Raw genomic sequence first — 15612 nt, 5'->3', positions numbered from 1 at the left:
ATGAGAAGACCAAGGTCAGCATGATTTTTATTCCTTTATAGATATTTTTATCTTCTTTTATTGGTCTGGAGATACATACATAGAAAACATGTTTTCTATTTTAATTTAAAAAGTTGTCAGGATATTTTTAGGTATGAGTCTCTGTTAGTTACTTTTCCCTGGAACCTGGCAAACCCGTTTCTTTCTCTTAGCTTCCCCTCTTCCCCTCCCTTTTTGGAAAGTTTTCTTTCACTATATCTTCAGTGATGGCTTCTTCTTTGATTGTTCTGGATTCTTCTTCAGAAACATAATTCTTGGGCTGAATCTCTGTTCCTGGTCTTCCATAGCTGTCATCTTCTTTTTTAATTACTGTATTTTATTGATTGTAAGAAGCACTTATATTTTATGTACAACTAAGGAAGAAAAAATGTTGCCAGTTAAACTATGACATAATGCCATAATTACAGCCCTGTGAAATTGGTAAATTGATCACACCAGCTTCCTTCTTGTTTTGATGTATTTCATCTATTTTGAGAGATTTGGCAGTTTCTCCTGCCTTCAGTTGCATTGTTTGGCATGTGACAGGCAGTCTCTTTTGCGTGTATCTCAGTTACAAAACAACACAGCTTCTAAGCTTCTACTTAAGGATAACTTCTTTTCCCTTTCTTGGATCCCATAAAGAACTTGGCTTAAAAAAAAAAGGAATTGCAGTCATTGCTCCAATAACAGATATTTACTTCAGTGATATCAAATTACATCCCACTGCTCTAATTCCACGCCTTTCTGCATACACAATAACTTCTTGTTTCAATGCCAAATCATAGTGTAATCTTTTAAAAGACATTTTAAATGGCAATTAAACTCCCATGTAATCACAACAATGTACATAAATCAATTAAAGTGCTTACAACATGAACAGCTGAGACCACGTTTGGCCATGCCCAGGACTTGACAACCTCACTGGGACAGCCTCCTGGTCCACTATGATTGTAAGATGCCACCGATTGTAAGACCTAACCTGATTTCTGAATTGTAAACATGTGCAAAAGTGGACATCTTAGAATCAGTGATATATGATAGTTTCAATTCTTTGTTCTCTTTCTCTGCATTTTGGAAGTGTTTCTCAAATTTGCCATCCGTAATACTTATTTGATTTTCTGCCATGTCAATTCCACTCATTTACTGCTTCCTATTAATTATTGTTAAATAATTTTATTTTCTTGGAGATAGTTTTCTTATCAAAACTAGCTTTCTTTCTATCTGTTCTTGGAGACCACTGGTCAGATTCTCTTTCATAGGCCTGAAGCCCCTGAATATTTACCATACAACTGAGTTCTAGTGAATTCAAGTGATGTGTATGACTTACAGAACTTCCCCATAAGAGCATTCATTGAGCTCTTCTCCATGCTCTTTTTTCCTTATTCCAGCTAAGTGCCAGGAGATGACAATGACAACCTTGGAAGCCACATGATGAAGATGGAAGAACTTTTGTTATCCTGGGTGCCCAAGGTTGGAGAGCTGCTCTTGGCACCTTGGAACATTTGTCTTAGGCTGTTTTCTAAGTGACAAATCAACTTTTATTATATTTCATCCAATATATAAATATTGGGTGTATTTGTACAGCAGCTGAATTTACTCTAATAATACATATTCCAAAATCACCATGTACCTTTTCTAAAAGATTTTTACAAAATTCTTATAAAATTTCTATGAGAACTGCCTTAAATTTTGCTTTCTTAATTACTGTTGCTGCTAAGAAAAGAGCGTAACTTGGACAGTGAAACTATCTCAAATGAGGTAATGAAGTAATTAATGGATTTTTAAAAATAAATTTATCTATTTGTTTATTTATTTTTGGTTTCATTGGGTCTTAGTTGCTGCACACAGGCTTTCTCTAGTTGCGGCGAGCGGGGGCTACTCTTTGTTGCAGTGCGCAGGCTTCTCATTGCGGTGGCTTCTCTTGTTGCGGAGCACGGGCTCTAGGCTTGCAGGCTTCAGTAGTTGTGGCATGTGGGTTCAGTAGTTGTGGCTCACAGGCTCTAGAGCACAGGCTCAGTAGTTGTGGTGCACGGGCTTAGTTGCTCCCACGTGGCATGTGGGATCTTTCCGGACCAGGGCTTGAACCCGTGTCCCCTGCATTGGCAGGCGGATTCTTAACCACTGTGCCATCAGGGAAGTCCTAATTATTGGATTTTAACACTCCTGTCACTTCTGCCAAAAAAAAAAAGCTTCAGAATACCACCTTTCCCCAGTGGGTACGTGGAGTTCTGATTTGCTCAGACATTTGATAAAAGAAGAAAAGAAGAACTCTCACAGGCAAGTGACTGAAACCTGCATGGATAATAAATGAACATTGTCTAATGTTGTTTTGGATGACATATTTTAAAACACTCCACTCTTTTAACTAACTGTTGTCTCTTTTATTATTAGAAGTTATATCTTATTGTTTATTTTAAAAGGTTCACAATTAGGCTTTGCATAAACAAAGGAACTTCCCCCCATCACATTTTGGTAAGACCTATAAAGTCATTTCAAGGTGGCAGTCTTTGAAGTTTATCCTGGTATCAGTTTTAGCTCAGCTTGTTTTCAGTTTCAACCTCATAACATAAAAACCTCATGTTATGTTTTTCATATTATAGATGCCAATTTCCTAAAATTTTCTTCTGGTTTCTATAGTAAATCATCCTCAGAGATGTGTTCTTTTTCTTAGTCTTCTGGGTGATTCTCTTTTTCTTGTTTGTGACATTGTTTTTCTATAGGTCCCATCGCCCCTACCCCACTACCCTCTTCACTTTATTTACCTTAAAACATGTAGAGCCCTATGGAGACTTGGTGCTTGCTAACAGAGGAAGTGTGGCTTGTCTTTGGTTTTCCTCACTGCCCTATTCCTTAGGTGTGCAGCTGGAGGGCCAGCTGAGGTGCATAGCTCCTCAGCAGTTCCCAAAATTGATGGGATTCATCTTGTGCAGCCCTGCTGAACTGATGTGGGATCTCCTCCTACTTCTGCCTGTTCTCTAACATTCAGAACTGATGAGTATGTCAAAATCTTTCTCTCCAGCCCAAACTGCCTTTGTCCTGCCTGTGAAGCATCATGTGTGGGAAAAATACCTTCCAAAATGTGATGTGCTATTGCTGGTCCTCTTCTAATTCCTGTTCCATGGTTTCCCAGGAATTGTCTGTGAATGGATGTAGATAGATTGGGGGAGACAGAATAGTTCTCTGGCCTATCCAAAGAGTAGCACCCATAGTAGAGAGCCAGCCGTTTGTTTGGTTAGGTCCTGGATCTCTGAACTGGGGGTAGAAAGTAGGAGAAAGGCAAAGTATTCTTATCATTTTTCAGGTGGGTGGGGTTACCCTGTTTTATAAGGTGAAACATGGATTGTTTGTCTCAATGCAGCTTAGCTTCATTAGCTTTATTGAGGTAATAGAAATTCCTTTTAGATTCAGGTAACAGTTTGTTGGTTCATCTTCACTTTTGATGTTGTTGTGAATTTTTGTCTTTTTTTTCTGTCTTGTAAGTAATTTAGGGAAAAGTTTGGAGACACTTCATCAGGAGCATCCAGCCAGATGCCATTTTAAACCCTAAGTGATTTGATTTGATTTTTTAAAAAGTAGGTCTAGGAATTAGTTCAGTTTACTTATGTTCTGTTTACCTTAAATCACTTCATGAAGCATCCACTGGGTCCAAAGTTGTCTTCAGATACTTTTCTAAATTTCATTGCATGGGCCTTTGGAGGAGGCAGGGGTGAGACTTCTTTTGCTAGCAGGTAACTATGTCAAACAGTCATCAAGTGGAGAGTAATTCTTATTGGGGTCTTATTCAAGGTATTTTTGATTGTTAATAATAGAAACTAATTACAGCCAGTGGGGGCAGGGTGGGGAAGGGGGAGAAAGAGAGAAAGAAAAGAAAAAAACCAAAAAACTGTATATTGGGATGCTGGAGTACCTTAGAGAATACAAGGACAGTTGGACTAGAGGCGCCAAAGCTGTTAGGAACCCAGACCTTCCATTCACTCTCTTCCCCTGCTTTCCTGTGAAAGAAACATTAATCGTAAACACAGGCCTTTTCAGGATGCAATGTGACTTTGTCTGCTTCTCATGGGCGTGGAGTAAAATGTATGCCTCAGAGCTTCTGCATTTTCTCTGTTCAAGTAATCCACCTCAGGCTGACTGATGGCTCTTCCTGGAGTCTGTCCTAATTCCAGACTCCAGGGAGAGAGAGAACTTGACGGGCCTGGCTTAGGTCAGGTGACCAGTCTGGCCCAATCAGCTGTGGTTGGGTATGTATATGTATGTGAAGGTACTAGCGTTAATTGCTGGCTCCAACTCAGGGCTCGGAGGGGGTGGCAGGGGGGCAGCAGTTCTCAGAGAAAGAGGCTCATTGTGCCTTGGGCAGGCTCCCCAGAGGTGCCTATCACTCTTGGCTTTGGGAAGAAAGCCCACTAGGTCCTGTCCTGAGGGGAGCTGGAGTGCCAGGCCATGACCCTCCTCTCAGGCCTATGAGTTACTTGGGTGGAATCGAGCACCAGTCTTCCCACTGAGTTGTGGGTCTTGGGGGGCTCTCGTGAAGAGTTGCAGAGTAATTTATAAGTCTGCACACCTGCATCTCCAGCTGTCTCCCATTAGATTTTCCTTGGCGTTGTTCCTGCTTCCCTCTAATCAGAAAAACTCTTTCGTATGAAATCCAGATTTTGCAAACTTTCTTTCTAGCAGTGACTTTATTTGGAAAGTAAACTCTCCCTTCAGTTCTAAAGCAGGACCAGCCACAACTGGACATGGCACACCTGCACCATTGCTTTTCTCTGTGGAGGTAGAAATGGAAATATGTTTCTCATGGATACATTTAGTAGAATGCAGCTGGAGTTAGCAGTGTGGGAGAGCACTGGCCTAGGAGTCAGAAGTCCTGGGTTTTATTCTCCACATTGCCTTTCACATAAAACTTTAAGACGTTGAGCAATTTTATCAGTGGACCCAAATTCCAGTTTTTAAATTTATAAAATGGGGATAATAATACTTACTTTGTTTACCATCTATCAAGTACTTTAAATAGGATCAAATATCTATGAATAGAAGCCATTCTTTATTAATTGACACTGGATGGACTGTTTGTAACTTTCTAACAATATTCCAGGGGTTAATAGAGATTTATGCAGGAGGGCAACACCAGGAGGAGAGGTAGGAACTGAGAGTGGTTAAACAGTTCATCCAGTGGCACAGGTAAGTCAGAGGCAGAGCTGGGGATAAGCATGAAATTCTGGACCTCCCCCACCTGAAGACTCTCTCACGTGATCACAGGTCTTCTCCATGTATCTGCTCTTTCTACCAGGACCTCCTGTCTTAGTCTGTAGTTGACCCATCCTGATCTGACCAAAAGGAAGAGGCTGTGTTGAGATCGAAGTAGCGCTCTTGACCCCCAGCCCACGTGTTGAGTACATCCGTGTGTATCCTGGAACAAGACTTCAGGGCTAAAAGTTCTGACTGGTTTGTCAGACTCTAAGGCCTGGGAGCTCAGACCTGGATGCTCTTTCTCCGCTTGCTTCAGTGTATCATGTACCTCGGGGTGTTGAGAGGGAGATGAGAAGGATTGGGGTAGGTGGGAAACTCAGGACTAAGTGAGGCAAATCCAGAGGATGGTTTTCTTCTCCTGTGCCTTCTAGGGACTTTGTGTGTGTGTGTGTGTGTGTGTGTGTGTGTGTAGAGGGGGGTGAATTAAGGTTAAGTTAAATGATAAAAGCCAAAGCAACAAGGTCTCACTTCCTTTGGTTTTGAGCTGCAGAGGAAATGTAATGTGAAAAGCAAAAAGAGTAAGTCCCACCCTTCTAGCACTTTAGAGTTTGCCAGGGCATTCCTGGTTCTTGGGTCACAGATCCTTACAAACAACCCTGTGGACTGGATAACGTCATTGTCACTACTATCCAGATGAGGATCCTGGACGTGAGCTGACATGCCCAAGGTGAGGCCATCAGTAAATAGAGTCAGAATTTGAACGTAACTCCAGAATTTTTCCTCTTAGCAACCATACTCTCATGCCTATCGGAGGGTTTTAAAACACTGATATCCAATTCTGATTTAAGTGATCTGGGGTTGGCCCTGGACATTGAGATTTTTAAAAGTTCCCCAGGTGATTCAATATCTAGTCCAGCTTGAGAACCGCTGCTCTATGCTTTCCCAAGTTTAGTGGCTGAGGACCAGCCACTTTCTGACCCAGTGCCTATCAAACTTGAATGTACATAAGAAACACCTGTGAATAGTGTTAAGCATGGGATTCTGATTCAGGTGGTCTGGGAGGGCCTGAGGTTCTGTATTTCTAACAGCCTCCCAGGTGGTGCTGCTGGTCCTGGAACCACACTTTGAATGGAAGGGTAATCTGACCAGCACACTTCCCATGCAGTGCTCTGAGTGTCCTCCGACCCAGGCTCCCCAGCTGTGCTCAGTCGGCAGGTGGACCTGCTGGCTCCCCGCCCCCGACCAAGCTGGTGTGCGACTCTCAGTTTGTGTGATTGTACTTTGAGCTGAGGTGCTCCTTCCCTTCCTTCCACCACTGGGTCTGCTGCTGTGGATCCTGGACTGGCCTTCTTTCCTGTCCCTGCTTCTGGTTCCAGGATCTGGTGCCTCCCAGTTGCCCCATTTGTTGATGTCAGCCCAGTCCTGATGTGTGAAAAAGCAGGAGGGACCCCATGCATTGAAGACCAGAAAGCCTCATGTTTGGGATCAGAATGATGAGTCCCTGCTCTGCCACTTCCTGCCTGTGTGGCCTTGAGCAAGTTACTTGACCTCTGTAAGGGGATGAAGATCGCTGCCTCGTAGGTTTACAGTGAGATTACACGAGATGATTTAGGTAAAGTGCCCACATCAGAGACTGGTGTGCTCCATGAACAATCATTGTATTACTAAGGAAGTTGGGACTAAACATATACTGACTGTCCAGCATGTGCCATTTCCTGCATTAGGTGATTAGTAGACATTATCTTGTTTGAGCCTCAGAACAACCCTGCAAGGTAGGTATGTTTTCTGTTTTTCATGTGAGGTCATTGAAATCAGAAAGGTAGTGACTCAGACAAGGATGCCCAGCTAGCAAGCTCTAGGGCCAGAACTTGCATCCCGATTTGTCTGACTTTGAAGGCTTTTGCAGATCCCTTTTGACAGTTGTGGCTTATTTGACAGACAGGAGGGCTGCATAAACACTTGTCGACTTAGCCATTTGGGGAGAGGGAGACCAGCTCCCAGAGGCTGGGAAGCAGCTTCACTGCTCTCCATTTGCCTTTGGAGGACAGGCAGGTGGATGGGAGCAGGGGCTAAATGATTGATGGGCTGGGTCAGAAAGTGACTTTGACACTAACAAGCACAGACTGCCTGGCCCCTGCCCTGTGAACCAGTCAGTGCAGGACCTGGAGGAACTGTAGGCTTCTATGCCCTCCACAAGAGCAGCAATTTGTGTGTGTGTGTGTGTGTGTGTGTGTGTGTGTGTGTGTGCGCGCGCGCGCGCGCGCTCTAGGGGGTTGAGAATGAGCCGGTGGCAGCAGGAGTGAGTACTGTGGATGGGGAATGAATGAGATCTCCTTGTGGCTGGGGTGGAATAGGGCACCCTGACAGGCTCCCACCCCAGTCTCCGTGAAAAAGAGCTCGATGGGACCCAAGCCTGCGAGTCTCCCGTCTCCTGCCAGACCCCGGCACCTGCCTGCCACCAGGTTGTTGATGTAAAATGTAAACTGTGCCTCTAACACAGCAGCCTGGCAGCGGGGAATGTGCTGATGAGAGAGAGCGAGAGCACGGAAGAGGAGTGGGGAGGCTGCAGGGAGCTGGCAGCTCAAATCCCAAATGGCATGACTCTGGTGGTGAGTGTGGGGCTTGTCCTGTCCCTTGCAGAGGACCCTCGCCTGCCCCCGTCCTGGAGGCATGGAGGCTGAGGCCAGGGCCTTCACACCTAGCTGTCCTGGAGTGAAGGCGGCCGTCTCCTCCAGCCAGGCAAGCTGCAGTGGCCCGGGCTGCTCCTCTGGCAGCACAGCCCCACCCCGCTCTGCAGGGAGACAGGGATACGCAGCCTGCACTGCCCTTTCATACCTCTTAGCACAGGAACCAAGATGGATCTGTTTAATGGAGGAGGAGACAGAGCCACGAGAAACTCAGCCAAGGTGCCTGGGCCCCCAGGCAGTGGTGGCGGCTGCCTCTATTTTGCTCACTGGGGACAGAGCCGCTCGGCCTCACTTCACACTAGGGTCTTCTAGCCTCAAAGCTCATGTTGTCCATCTTGATGAAAAACGCGCAGATTTTACACAATTACAGGAAAAAAGAAACCCATGCCGTATGCTTCATTGTTTATATAGCTGGTTTTGTATATTTTTGATTGTACTATTATGTTTTCAACCGTTATCAAAACTCTTTTCCTCTGAGACTGGGGAGGAGGGACTTTGCAGAACAAGGGTCCCCTCCTCCTATCCTTACAACTGCTAAATTGAGATCCTTTAATTCACTTAACGTTTTATTTATTTTTAACTTTTCATTTCGAATTCATTTCAGACTTAAGAAAAAAGTTACAAAAATAGTACAAAAAATTCCCCTCACCCAGATTCCCCCAAATGTTAACATCTTGTATAACCTAGAGGACAATGATCAAAGCTATTAGCATTGATACATACTATTATCTAGTCTGTAGACTTAATTCAGATTTTGCCAGTTTTCCTACTATGCCCTTTCTCAGGTCCAGGATCCAATCCAGGATCCAATTTAGGATCACACCTTACATATGATTGTCCTGCCTCCTTAGTGCCCTTTCATCTGAAACAGTTCTTTGGTTTTAATTTGTCTCTGATGACCTTTTCATGTTTGAAAAGTGCTGGCCAGTTATCTTCTAGAATGTTCTTAATTTGGGTTTATGTGATGTCTCATTGTGATTTAAATCCAGGCTATGCATTTTTGGCAAAAGCACCACAGAAGTGACGTTGTGTCCTTCTCAGAGCATCATATCAGGAGGCACTTGACCTCTCTTTGTTCTGGTACCTGTGATGTTCACTTTGATCTCTTGTTTAAGGTGGGGACTGCCAGGTTTCTCCCCTGTAAACTTACTGCTTTTACTTTTGTAATAAGTATTTGGTGGGGAGTTACGTTATAAATATCCTGTTTCTTCTCAGATTTTGCCCACTGATTTTAGGATTCATGAATGGTTCTGCCTGAAACAGTTATTACTCGGGAGTTTAATTCACTTACAAATACAAAGACAAGACAATTATAAAGCAAAAATAAAAGAACCTTCTGGGCCTATGAGCAGGATTGTATCTCTTCTTACACCTCTAACCTGTTTGCTAGGTTGTCTTCATAGTTTTGTCTCTAGTACAGCATAGTCAGTGGTTAAGTACATAAAACGTTGAACGTCACATCCACTCTGCTCTCGCTATGTTTGTTTTTAGGTGTAACAATATTTCATTGATGCTTCATCCTTCTAGCTGATTCATTCTGGTCTCTCAGAGCGCACAGTATCTTTGGAGCTCAGAGCTACCTTCTAAATTTAATCTGAACTTAAGCTCCATCTCCCTCTATTTAGACTGAAGATGTGTGGTCTTACTCTGCATATCCCAGTGATTCTAATTTTAACTCAGGACCAGTCTTTTCTTGGTGAATGATTCAGCATTTTACAGTCTGACATTTTAAGAGAACCACTTTGCTATTAAACTGAAGCCATATATTAAAGTGAAACCCTGAAGCAAGCATGGGTCCAACAAAGGTTAGACAAAGGTTAGACGAAGATAAGGCAATTTGTCACACCTACCAGCCTGCCAAGTGCATAGCAGAAATGAAATGAGATTCCGGAACCAGGGCAGGCTGGGGCCTTTGACTACAGATTCTAATGCAGAGACACCCTTCTCAGAGGTGGCTGCAGCCCTGGCTTCCCAAGGATCCTCTCTTGGCTGTGTTTATGGACTATGTGGAGGGATTCTGTGCTCTGGAACTGAGGCCCAAGTTAGGACAGCATGTTTAAAGGAGGCTTAAAAGTTGAACTTCCAAATTGGGAAAGTTGTAAATTTGAAGTGAGCTGTTATTGATTTTTGTTCTGTACCGAAGAAGAATTGATGGAATGGAAAGAAAGCCTTCCTGTACTTGCATCTCACAGGTGCTGTCAGCCCAGTGATTGTACTTCCCTCATCGTTTATTTCAGACTGCACAGAAGTGCTCAGGCTTTCTCTGCCCAGAGAATTGCTGGTCAGGAAGCTGGCTGAATAAAGCAGCATAACTATTTTGGTAGAGCCCTTTTCTGTCTGTGATCTACCTACAAAATTGAAGCTGAATCCGGCCTCTGTACACTGACACCGAATTAATTCTCAGAGACAGAGTTTTGGGTGAAGTAGAAAAGAAGAGCTTTATTGCTTTGCCAGGCAAAGGGGGCCACAGCAGGCTAATGCCCTCAAAACTGTGTGCATCCCAACCTAGAGGGGGTAGTGAGAAGTTTTATAGTAATGGTTCAAAGAGGAGGGTGTAATCAGCTCATGGACGTTCTTCTGATTGGTTGGTGGTGAGGTAAGTGGGAGTCGGCATCATCACCCTTCTGGTTCCAGCTGGTCTTGGGTCTACCTGCTTGTGGGCAGCATACTGTTAACTTCTCCCACCTGGTGAGGGAATATCTGCAAAATAGCTCAAAGATATTGTTATGTATATTCCTTGAGGGGGAACCAAGACCCTGCCCCAAGCCTGCACTATTGTTTCTTTTGACTTTTCCTCCCTTGTCTTGCATCTCCTCCCTTCCCTAATTAGCAGCGTTTGAACCTGCCCATTGGAGCTCACGGAAGGTCATGGAGGCTGAATGAAGCCTATTTCCTGTAATCAAGAAATGGTGGACACAGAAAGGCTTTTGTGCCCAGGAGCCCTACAGGGTCCTGCTGAGTATCAATAGCAGTGACCCAAGGCTTTCCTTTTAGCCTTTCTATATCATGCTCTTCCTGAGTGTAGGAGGGGAGAAAGGAGTAACTAGATGGAGAAAAGGGAAAGAGAGAAGGGAATATGAATGCAGAATGTGAGGAAAATGAAACTGAGTCCCCCTAAAACCGAGTTCCCCTGCTGAGTTTATGAGTAACCTCTCTACCCAAAACTTTATTCCCTTTCTTGTCCCATCCCTGCTACCCTCAGGATTGATGAGTATCAAAGAAAAGGGGGGCCTGAAACCAAGCAGGACACTGTGGGGCCTTCCTGGGTACAAGACCCTCCACATCCCCACTTCCTGTTTCACCCTCCCCTGAATTCCAAAGCGCAGGCTCAAGCAGTGTGTGTGTGTGTGTGTGTGTGTGTGTGTGTGTATGTAGTGTGTGTGCAACAAAAGGCTCCTAAAAATGACTAACCAACTGCATAATCCCCCCAGGGGGCTGGTGCTGTCCTGTTCTAGATCCAATGTCCTAATTGGATCATGTGCCCGGTGGGGCATTGGATCTCATAAGCACACAGCCTGATGCTCATCCCACTTCACTTTGGCTTTTAATCCAAGCAAAGTAAGACCAGGGAAGGGAGAGTATAGTCCATGTCCCATGGGATAGGTGGGTAGCAAAAACCAGTCAGAGTGATGACAAAATTAATTTTGTACCCTTGTCCTTGGGAAATGAAAAAGAACAGGCCTTAGAAGACTCTTATGCCCAGGTTCCTTAGCATGAGTGAGGGAGCAGTTAGCCCAAAGGTTTTTCTTTTTTTTTTTTTTAAGTATTTGTTTATTTATTTATTTATGGCTGTGTTGGGTCTTCGTTTCTGTGCGAGGGCTTTCTCTAGTTGTGGCAAGCGGGGGCCACTCTTCATCGCGGTGTGCGGGCCTCTCACTATTGTGGCCTCTCTTGTTGCAGAGCACAGGCTCCAGACGCACAGGCTCAGTAATTGTGGCTCACGGGCCCCCAAAGGTTTTTCATTTCTCCCTGATCCCAGCCAGATCCAGTTTCAAGGACTCGGAGCTTCCTGTCTGAGCCAAAAAGATGCCCCACTCCCTCTAGTCCTCAAATGATTCCAAAGCCAGAGGGACTGAAAGCAGCTCTGGCGTCAGAAAACCCAGAGCCAGGTAATGAGATGAGAGGGAAAAATGCCCAGCCGTGACATTAAGTGGGATTTATTTCCATCATCTTAGGTTCCCTATTGTACGGCACAGTCCTTCCCCACCTGCAAATACAGCCGTATTTTAGGATACAACTCCGAGGGTTGCAGGGCTGTGTGAGGGATGATGGCTCTGCGTGCTGTCACTGCATAGGTGTGCCCTTTCCAAATACACAAAACAGGAAGGTGACCTGCCAATCCAGGGGAAGGCAATAAACCACACATTCAATTAGAATGACATACATTTAATCACAATTGTCTAATAGTATTTGAGATTTCTTATTTAATCAGTAATGAGACGACCCAGCAATTAATGTTTCTGTAATTGCAGCCGCCCTTACCAGTACAGTGTTGATTTTAAACTAATCTTTCCATTTTATATCCTCTTTTTATTTCTGGAGTTAATAAAGTTGCTCTAATGAGTTGTATTAAAACATCAATTTCTTCTTTTGTTGCACCCACAAGTTTATCATGGTTTTTAATCAAAATACTGAGTGAATGTGCAGGAAGGAGCTTTGGACATCAGTGTTTGCCTGGATGGAGAAGCCAGGGTGGGAGATGGCTTATTTCCATCAGACTCTCCCAGCCCCGTTTTGCCCCTTCTGAAGAGGTTTGAGGACAGGGACAGCTTCATGGGCATGTGACCTGTGCGGTCACTCGGACCCCATGCTCAGAAGGGCCTGTGCTTGGTTTCACACTCTGCTGTCACTGTTTTGAGTGACACCTTGAGTGATACCTTTTGAAAAAATGTACCCCACATTTTCTTTATGCACTGGGCCTTGCAAATTGTGTAGCCGGTCCTGTTTGAGGATCTGTCAGAATTAGCCCCTCCTTGAGTTAGTGCTAGTGTGGAGTGGGCAAGAAGTTGTTGGGGAGGGGGAGGGGGGAGGTGAAATGAACTCTGTTCTTGGGTTTCTCATGGCTTTTTATGTTCCCTTCTTGCAGTTCTAAAACTCAGGCTATAGGAATACCAAATAAAAACAGATGCCAGTGAAAGGGGCATTAATAGGAATTCTTTTTTGGTGGAGGGGAAAAAGTCTTTTTTCTGAAATGCATTTAAAAAAATTGTAACAATGGCTAACATTTATTGAGTACCTACCGTGGCCCAGGAACTGTTCTATGCACTTCACATATGTCATTTAATACTCAAAACAGCCCTATGAGATAGGTACCATCTGTGATTAAGCCCAAGTTGGAAACAAGGGCAAGAGAGGTTAAGCAAACTGCCCAATAAAAGGCAGAACCAAGCTAGCATCCACATTTATGTTCTGGCGTGGTAGAAACGGGTTTTGGAGAGAGGCAGATCTGGGTCTGTTGTAATTTCTGCCATTTGTTAACTCCATGAACTTTGGCAAATCACTTCACCTCTCTGAGCCCCAGTTTCCTCACTGGTAAAGTGAGGATAATAGAACCTACCATGCAGGGCTGATTTGAAGGTTAAAGAAAATCATACATTTACAGCATTTAGCCTGGTGCCTGGCACAGTACCCATTGGATATGAGGTCATGTCTCTGCCACATTACAAATTAGAACCCAAGCTCTCCTGCAGAAAGCCTTTCTTGTCTGCTCTCAACCCATATTCTGCACTCATTTGCTCTATTATTTCCTTAAGAATTGTATTCACCCCATTATATTGATACATGCTTATTCTACATGAATTTATTCCCCAATACTTTGTTGAGTTTGTGGTATATTATTAATTTAGCAGTTACTGGCTCCAACCATGGGCAAGGCACTGTGCTATGTGTAAGGCATCCTATGTTATGAATGCAAGGTGCGCTGGCCAAGTGATATGACATCCCATTATTTTTGCCTTATTCTATTTGTTAGAAGCAAGTCCCTAGGTCCAGCCCACACTCAAGGAGAGGAGACAATATGAGTGTGTAAATATCAGGAGGCGAGGATTATTTCAATCCATTTTGGAAGATGCCTACCACAAGCTCTTAACACATCCACATTCCATCCATGCTCATGACCACCCCTAGCTTTAGAAAAGGCAGGGAAATACAATCTTACCATGTGCCTGGAAGAAGGGATATTTGTGAACAACTCTAATGACTAACAGATATGATCCTAGAGTGTAGTGATGAATTTACTAGTGAGAGGGTCTGCAGAGTGTATCAATCAGGGAATGATTAGAAAGTTAGGTTGGGGTTTACGAGATTAACTGACTTATAGAAAGTAGGTAGTCAATGGATGTTTTTGAGCAGGAGGGTAATTTAACCAGTGATTCTTAAAATTATTATTAACTGTCTTTTTAAATTGAAAAAGAAATACACACAATGAAGGTAAAAATTCAGGGAACAGAGGGATATGTAAGAAAAAGCAAGGTTATTTTCTATCCCCAGATCCCAGTTCCCCCTTCCCAGAGTCAACTATTTTTTTTTCATTTGCTTATGTAACTTGGAAATATTTAGGAATATATAAACCATATATATATATATACATATCCCTCCTCTTCTTTGAAATCAATTATACATGCATTATACATGCACTGTTCTGAATCCTCCTTTTTCACCTCATCTTATGTCTTGGAGATAATTTCGTAACTGCTATAGGTCTGTTTTACTGAAGGTTTTGGAAGGATTTAAATGGGTGTCCATGTGGGATAGAGCAAAGAGAACGGAGGCAGCTAGACCAACTGAGAGGCTCTTTCAATAATTCCGATTATTGGGACTTCCCTGGCGGTCCAGTAGTTAAGACTTCGCCTTCCAATGCAGGGGGTGCAGGTTTGATACCTGTTTGGGGAGCTAAGTTCCCACATGCCTTCGGGCCAAAAACCCAAAACATAAAACAGAAGCAATATGTAATAAGTTCAATAAAGACTTTAAAAAAATTCCGATTATTTTTATTCATTCATCAAACATTTATTTAAGTCTTTGCTGGGATCTGTGATACCAAGTCACAGAAGAAATTATCCTTGCCTTCAAAGAGCTCAAGGGAGCTAAGACAAGTAAACAAATAAATCATAACACAATGTGCCCAAATGTTGTAACTGGAGTGAAGTCGCAAGTGTCTGGACTGGGATGTCCCCAAGAGATAAAAAACAGGAGGTGCTGGAACACCTTTTCTTCGAAAAAAATGTCAACAGGTGCAGTTTGATAAAGGGTATCTTTATCACTCCTGAAAGGGTAGACTGCCACATCTTTCATTTCTTTTATACCCTCTTGTCTCCCCCACCCTGTCCCCAGGCACACACTGACATGGTGTCTGATGCAGACTAGTGTTACCTGACAGATGAGGACAGGCCTAAGGAGAGGCTCGAGATGGGATCCATGTTTCTCAGCCTTTGCTGATGGCATCTCCATCCCCCGCCTGGCTGTAATAGAAACAGTGGGCAAATTCTTGATTATGCAGGAAGATGAGCCTCTGATTCATTTTTGATGTTCAACGTTATGAGGCAAGCTCCCCGGCCATCTGTTCAAGGGAAGAATGTGTTACATATTTTGATTAATTTATTTTTATCTTAATCAAGTGGCAACTTTCCATCTTGGTGTATCTTAACCTGAGCAGTTGTGGCTGGAAGGCAGTGGGCTTGAACAGACTGATGAGAGAGGGGGAGAAGGATGGGCCACCTGG

Source organism: Balaenoptera acutorostrata, chromosome 9 (assembly GCF_949987535.1).
Source record: "Balaenoptera acutorostrata chromosome 9, mBalAcu1.1, whole genome shotgun sequence".
Classification (NCBI taxonomy): Eukaryota; Metazoa; Chordata; class Mammalia; order Artiodactyla; family Balaenopteridae; genus Balaenoptera; species Balaenoptera acutorostrata.
The sequence above is the reverse complement of the archived record's forward strand: the minus strand, read 5'-3'. Positions refer to the sequence as shown.